The sequence below is a fragment of the Herpailurus yagouaroundi genome, unplaced genomic scaffold (genome assembly GCF_014898765.1).
Source record: "Herpailurus yagouaroundi ecotype Mexico unplaced genomic scaffold, PumYag 250, whole genome shotgun sequence".
Classification (NCBI taxonomy): domain Eukaryota; kingdom Metazoa; phylum Chordata; class Mammalia; order Carnivora; family Felidae; genus Herpailurus; species Herpailurus yagouaroundi.
Genome location: NW_024412467.1, coordinates 26,178,309 through 26,186,020, shown reverse-complemented (window position 1 = coordinate 26,186,020; position 7,712 = coordinate 26,178,309). Strand labels below are relative to the sequence as shown.

General features: G+C 37.0%; 1 long non-coding RNA gene across 2 annotated transcripts in view; it reads left to right on the top strand.

Moving 5' to 3' along the window:
• The window catches only part of LOC121020416 (uncharacterized), a 62,326-nt gene that overhangs the window by 49,098 nt on the left and 5,516 nt on the right, over window positions 1–7,712 (top strand). Inside the window, exon 3 of one of the 2 annotated variants that reach the window (XR_005786128.1) lies at window positions 1,335–1,376. The exons of the other annotated variant lie outside the window; for it this stretch is intronic. This is a non-coding gene — a long non-coding RNA (uncharacterized LOC121020416). Of the gene's footprint in view, window positions 1–1,334; window positions 1,377–7,712 lie in introns of those variants that run through there. 2 annotated transcript variants of the gene reach the window in all.

Genomic DNA, 7,712 nt, shown 5'->3' with positions numbered 1-7,712 from the left:
GGGTCTATCCATCAGGAAGAGCTAACAATTATAAATGTCTATGCGCCGAATACCGGAGCGCCCAAATATATAAAACAATTACTCATAAACATAAGCAACCTTATTGATAAGAATGTGGTCATTGCAGGGGACTTTAACACCCCACTTACAGAAATGGATAGATCATCTAGACACACGGTCAATAAAGAAACAAGGGCCCTGAATGAGACATTGGATCAGATGGACTTGACAGATATATGTAGAACTCTACATCCCAAAGCAACAGAATAGACTTTCTTCTCGAGTGCACATGGAACATTCTCCAAGATAGATCATATACTGGGCCACAAACAGCCCTTCATAAGTTTACAAGAATTGAAATCATACCATGCATACTTTCAGGCCACAATGCTATGAAGCTTGAAATCAACCACAGTAAAAAGTCTGGAAAATCTACTTTATCTCATTTTCACACAGCTATGCCAGTTTTCTTTGTTTGCTGTTTGCATGGTATATTCTTTCCCATAGTTACTTTCAACCTATCTGATGCCTTTAAATATAAAGTGCATCTCTCGTATACAGCATACAGTTGGGTAAAGCTTTTTAAAATCAATTCTGAAAACTCTGCCTTTTAATTGAAATGTTTAATCTATTCATATTTAATAAAATTATTGCTGCAGTTGTTTTTTGGTTTATCATTCTATTGTTTGTTTTCTATTTGTTCTATTTTCTGTTCTTCCTTTCATGTTTTTAAAATATTATCTTAATAGTATTTAAGTTATTTAAAAATTCAGTTACAATTTTCTTATTGGGTTTTTTTATACTTCTCTACATTATTTTTTTAATGATTGTCCTGGGATTTAAAATACATATCCTTAACTTGTCACAGTCCATTTGAAGTTATATATTACTCCTTGTTAAATGCAGAAATCTTGCAAGTATGTATGTCCATTTTCCCCTTTTTATATTACATCTATATATGCTATAAACCATGACAATGCTATAAATTTTGGTCCAAACAGTAATGCATATCATACGTATTGTATATGTCATACGCATTTAAGCTTCTTTCATGTCTTTTCATAGCTTGATATGTATGTTTTTAACACTGAATGTTTTCCTGAATGAATATACCATAGTTAATTTACCGATTTACTTATTGAAAGACATCTTGGTTCCTTCCAAGTATTGGCAATTAAAAATAATTGTTATATCTAAAAAATCAAACCCAAGATCATGTAGATTTTCTCCCATATTACCAGGAATTTTATAGTTTTGCATTTTATATTTAGGTCCATGATCCATTTGGAGGTAATTTTTGTAAAATGTGTAACGTCTTTGTCTAAATTCTTTAGTCTCCATGTGCTGTCCAGTTGTTCCAGCACCATTTGGTGAAAGGATTATCTTCTCTCCTTTGTATTTCTTTGCTCCCTGTCAAAGGTTAGTTGACTATATTTGTGTGGCTCTATTTCTGGGCTATATATTCTGTTCCATTAATATACCTGTGTGCTCTTTTGGTGATACCAGTTTTGGTTACTGTAGCTTTACAGTGACATCTTATATGGCATGTTATCATGTCATTTATAAAGAGTTAAAAGATAATGACTTTTGAAAATTATAACCACATATCCACAACACATGATAGCAACAATAAATCTTTAATGTAATCAATGTTATTTCAATATTGTTAGAACAATAGTGTTTAAAAATTTCCCAAGTGTCTAGTCTTCTTTTTTAATTCTTTTAATCTTTATTTATTTTTGAGAGAGAGAGAAACAGAGGGCAAGCAGGAGGGACAGAGAGAGAGGGAGACACAGAATCTGAAGCAGGCTCCAGGCTCCGACCTGTCAGCACAGAGCCTGACTCAGAGCTCAAACTCACAAACCGTGAGATCATGACCTGAGCCATAGTCAGACGCTCAACCGACTGAACCACCCAGGCACCCCACCAAATGTCTAGTTTTCTAAAAACAATTTGTTGGGTCAACTCGGGATCCAAATAAAATCCACAGAGGGGCACCTGAGTGGCTCAGTAGGTTAAGTGTCCTACTTCGGCCCAGGTCATGATCTTGTGGTTCCTGGGTTCAAGCCCATGTCGGGTTTTGTGCTGGCAGCTCAGAGCCTGAAGCCTGCTTCGGATTCTGTGTCTTCCTCCCTCTCTGCCCCTCCCCCCACTCACATTCTGTCTCTCTCTGTCTCCTATCAATAAATAAATGTTAATTTTTTTTTTAAATCCATACAATGCAGATACATCTCAAGTATATTTTATAATGTAGGATGGCCTCTGGCCTCTCCCTAATTTTTTCTGAAATTTGTTTATTGAACAAGGGGTCATTTGCTTTAATTTCCAGCAATATTGATTTTGCTGATTATCCGTAGATAATCCCCTGTATTTCCTACAAATTGTTAAGTAGATTTAGACATTCAGGTTCAACATTTTAGCAAGAATACATCAGTGGTGTATTGTAAGACTTGTTTCTAAGTATGGATAAAAGGTAGTTTCTGCGTGCTAAGCTTGATTTGGTACCTTTAGTGTCCAGGGATGGGGAATGGGGTCAACAGAATAGAAAATTCCTTTCAATGGTTAAAAATTGTAGTAAACAATAATATCTTATGAGCTACAAATCTGAAGCCCATGCAGATGTGAACAGTTTGGTGTTATGATCAAATAAAACAAACAAAAAAATCTGACCTTTCAAATATAGATGGCAGACTGAAACCACACATTTACTTTAGCTCTAACTAAAACTTTCTCTATCTATATACCTATATATAGAACTGTACTGTCATTTTATATATTCGTGTGTGTGTGTGCATGGGTGAATATGCACCCATGCATACATGCAGTGTATACATAAACACCGTATGCATACTGCATATAACCATATATGTTACTACAGTTACTAATACAGTTAAATATACATAAAAGGCATACATCCACAAAGAAAAAAAGGAGAGGAAATAATAGCTATAAGAGTTTGAAAGCTGCCAAACATATGGGTATGTGGAAACTGATTTAGAAGATCTAAACAAGTCATGGGGCGCCTGGGTGGCTCAGTCGATTGGGTGTCCGACTTTGGCTCAGGTCATGATCTCATGGTTCGTGGGTTTGAGCCCCGCGTTGGGCTCTGTGCTGACAGCTCAGAGTCTGGAGCCTGTTTTGGATTCTGTGTCTCCCTCTGTCTCTGCCTCTTCCCTGCTCGTGCTCTGTCTCTCTTAGTCTCTCAAAAATAAATAAACATTAAAAAAAAATTTTTTTTAAGAAGATCTAAACAAGTCAGATGCTAAATTGGCAATAGGAAAGACAAAAAGATGCAACCTAGTTTACATTGCAAATTTCTCAAAAGGCTCAAGAGTTTGTGGTATGGGAACTTCTGGAAGTGGGGATAAAGTGGGGGTTAAAAATCAAGCGATCAGTTTACAGGGTGTTTAACAGTTAGATGTTCCCAGGTCTCCTCTTCCTCCCTACATAGTTGGGAATATGCCCTCTACCTTCCCACTTGATCAGAGGACTAGCATTTTATTCTCTGGAGGGTAAATGCAGAAAGCTGTGGCATACCACATCTAGTTGAGAGCAGGTGTACTGTCCTAATAAAAATGACCTCTGAGGCTTCTTCTTTCTCTTGACTTTTAGGATACTGAGAGCAGTTTATTTGCTCACGGCATGAGACTGGAAGCACCTTGTCTGAGGAATCTGACCAACCCCAGAAAAATGACCTAAATATAATAATATTAGAGATTCTCCCAATGAAAAGGCCCATCCATCTACACTACCTTAATTGAAGCTTGGGGCGCCTGGGTGGCGCAGTCGGTTAAGCGTCCGACTTCAGCCAGGTCACGATCTCGCGGTCCGTGAGTTCGAGCCCCGCGTCGGGCTCTGGGCTGATGGCTTGGAGTCTGGAGCCTGTTTCCGATTCTGTGTCTCCCTCTCTCTCTGCCCCTCCCCTGTTCATGCTCTGTCTCTCTCTGTCCCAAAAATAAATAAACGTTGAAAAAAATGTTTAAAAAATAAAAAAATTGAAGCTCACAATTGATAAGCCCTATCCATTCCATGGAACTTACAATACAACTCAGCTTTTGAGTGCTCTACTGCTAAATATGAATAAATATCAAAGCTTGCTAGAAATTTTAGAAAAGCTTATGATATTTATTCTAATAATATGAGAAGAATAAATAAATTTGGAGACTATGCAAAAAGGAAAAACCAACTTTGGGGTGCCTGCGTGCCTCAGTTGGTTAAGCATCTGACTTCCGCTCAGGTCATGATCTCGTGGTTCATGGGTTTGAGCCCCACATTGGGCTCTGTGCTGACAGCTCAGAGCCTGAAGCCTGCTTCAGATTCTGTGTCTCTATCTCTGCCCTTCCCCTGCTTGTACTCTCTCTGTCTCTCTCTCTTTCTCTCTCAAAACTAAGTAAACATTAAAAAAATAGAAAAAAATTCTAAAATAGTGTAATTATTTCCAGATAAACAAAAAATCAACAGAATTATAAAAAAGGATATTCAGGGAAAAAAATAACTTCTAATAAATTAAAAAAACAGAAATGAAAAATCAATAAAAAGGTTGGATGACCTGAAACTAATATAACACTGTAGGTTAGCTACACTGGAAATAATAATAATAATAATAATAATAATAATAATAATAATAATGTTGGATGGTTTCTCAGAAAGTAGAATAAAACCCAAAAAAGAAAACAAGAGGAAAAAGATGTAATTTTTTTAAAAAAAGGGCCAGGATAGGAGATCCAAATACTAAAGATAAGGATAAAAACTGGGATCAAAGGTACTCCAATAAACAATTTAAGAAAAATTCCTCCAATATAAAGACATTAGATTGACTAAGGGCATCATACCCAGAACAACATAATGAACTTTCAAAAAACTGGAAGAAGATTCTCCAAGCATAGATTGACAGATACTCAAGGACAAAAGTGAAAATGCTTGAGAATCTTGAGGAAATAGGATTTCCAACCTAGAGTTCTATATCCAGCCAAGCTATCATAAAGATTTTCATCATATAGTCAAGGCTCAAAAAACTTACCTCCCATATACTCTTTTCCTAGAAAGTTATTGGAGGTTGAACTCTATCAAGCTAGGGAGCAAATCAAGAAAGTGGATGCTATGGGATACAAAAGCAGTTGATTCAACACAAAAGAAGGGCAGAGAAAAATTCTAGGATGATGAATATTATGGGAGACCCTAAGATGGCAGGTGTCGGGCCGACTTAGGGGGTACCCAGTCTAGACTACAGAAGGTTGAAAAGCTGTGGGTAAGTTTGTTCAAGTAAATAAACTTGATGAAATATCTATGTGTTTGAATATGGTTCAAGGATATTTTGCATAACTCGGGTGGAGGAAGTTTTGGGATGACAGAAAACTACATATAATAAATAAAAATATGAATATTTTGTCAAAATATGAAATATGTTCTTTGCAGATGAAAAATACAACAGGATGAGGATGTTAGTATATTATTGGCTTACGACCAAATTGCATTTACATATGTATAATAACTTGAACAATGAATAATGTCCTAACCAAAGCAAATATACTTAGAGGAAAGGCTAGGGAAGTGTGCTTGTATGGTAGAGGCAATGAAAGCAAGCTAAGTTCTCAACTTCTGCTTTAAGGAAGACAACAATGACTAAGCAGAAGAATTAAAAAGTAGCAACATAAACCTATTTAGAGATATTGAACTAAATGCCAAAAGAGTTGAAAGTGAATGGCTTTAGGGAGCAGGCAAAGGGGGAGGGAGGAGCTCTGAACTGCTTAACAGATGACCACAGGAGAAGGGAAGGGAAAATAAGATAAAAACAGAGAGGGAAACAAACCATAAGAGACTCTTTGAAATACAGAGAACTGAGGGTTGATGGGTGTGAGGGGGGATAGGGAAAATGAGTGATGGGTACTGAGGAGGGCACTTGTTGGGATGAGCACTGGGTGTTGTTAAGTCAGTAATGAATTACTGGAATCTACTCCTGAAGCCAAAACTACACCGTATGTTAGATACCTTGAGAATAAATTTTTTAAAAATTGCATATAAACTACATATGTAATTTGACACTTTTGCTACTCTAACTTCATCAATAACATTGAAGAAAAATTTCCTGAGGGCTTACTTGTTACCAAATGCTGGACTAAAACCTACAGTCACCACACTGATGCAGCCCAATGGCTACTGCCTACAGCACACGGAGCTCTTTATGCCATCCATGGCAGGGCTTTAGGGATCAACTGAGAGCAGGGCACAGGACACACAGCAGAATGAAAGTCAACTCCATAGCCATCTGACATTGGGTACATATTCAGGTGAGGCCTGGTACTAGGAGCCCCTACCATGTAGCTAGAGAAATTTAATAAGCATTTTGAAGGAAAACACTTTGGAGAAAAGAAAGGGATGTGTATAAATATTTGTAAGTTATTTCAACAGGCAAAGGAGTAGAGGCAGAGGAACTGATCAGACACTCAGGAAGAGAATTTAAAGAGAAAATGAAGCCAAAGCATAAGAGACTGTTGAGAACTGAGAGCAAACTGAGGGTTGATGGGGGGTGGGAGGGAGGAAAGGGTGGGTGATGGGTATTGAGGAGGGCACCTTTTGGGATGAGCACTGGGTGTTGTATGGAAACCAATTTGACAATAAATTTCATATAAAAAAAAATAAAGAGAAAATGAAGCTAAAGAAGAGCTTTAAAGACTGACCCTTAGGAAGAGAAATGACCCAAATAGATAAAATCATGAATGAAAGAGGAGAGATAAAAACCAATACCACAGAAATACAAACAATTATAAGAGACTACTACGAAAAAATATATACCAACAAACTGTCTGGAAGAAATAGACAAATTCCTAGAAACTCACAAACTACCAAAACTGAAACAGGAAGAAATAGAAAAATTGGACAGATCCATAATCAGCAAAGAAATTAAATCAGTTTCAAAAATATCCCAACAAACAAGAGTCCTGGTTTGTTTGAAGGCCAGATGACTGCGCAGGGGAATTCTACCAGACATTTTTTAGCCTCAGCAATCAGACAACACAAAGGAATAAAAGGCATCCAAATGGGCCAGGAGGAGGTAAAACTTTCACTCTTCGCAGATGACATGATACTCTATATGGAAAACCTAAAGATTCCACAAAAAAACTGCTACAGCTGATCCATGAATTCAGCAAAGTCGCAGGATGTAAAATCAATGCACAGAAATTGGTTGAAACAACAGAAAGAGAAATCAAGGAATCAATCCCATTCACAATTGCACCAAAACCCATAAAATACCTAGGAATAAATTTAACCAAAGAGGTGAAAAATCTACACACTGTAAACTATAGAAAGCTTGTGAAAGAAATTGAAGAAGACACACACAAAAAATGAAAAAAAATATTGCATGCTTCTGGATAGGAAGCACAAATATTGTTAAAATGCCAATACTACCCAAAGCAATCTACATATTCAATGCAATCCCTATCAAAATAACACCAGCATTCTTCACAGAGCTAGAACAAACAATCCTAAAATTTGTCTGGAACCAGAAAAGCCCCCAAATAGCCAAAGCAATCTTGAAAAAGAAAACCAAAGCTGGAGGCATCACAATCCCAGACTTCAAGCTGTATTACAAAGCTGTAATCATCAAGACAGTATGGTACTGGCACAAAAACAGACACTCAGATCCATGGAACAAAATAGAGAACCCAGAAATGGACCCACAAACGTATGGCCAACTAATTTTTGACAAAGCA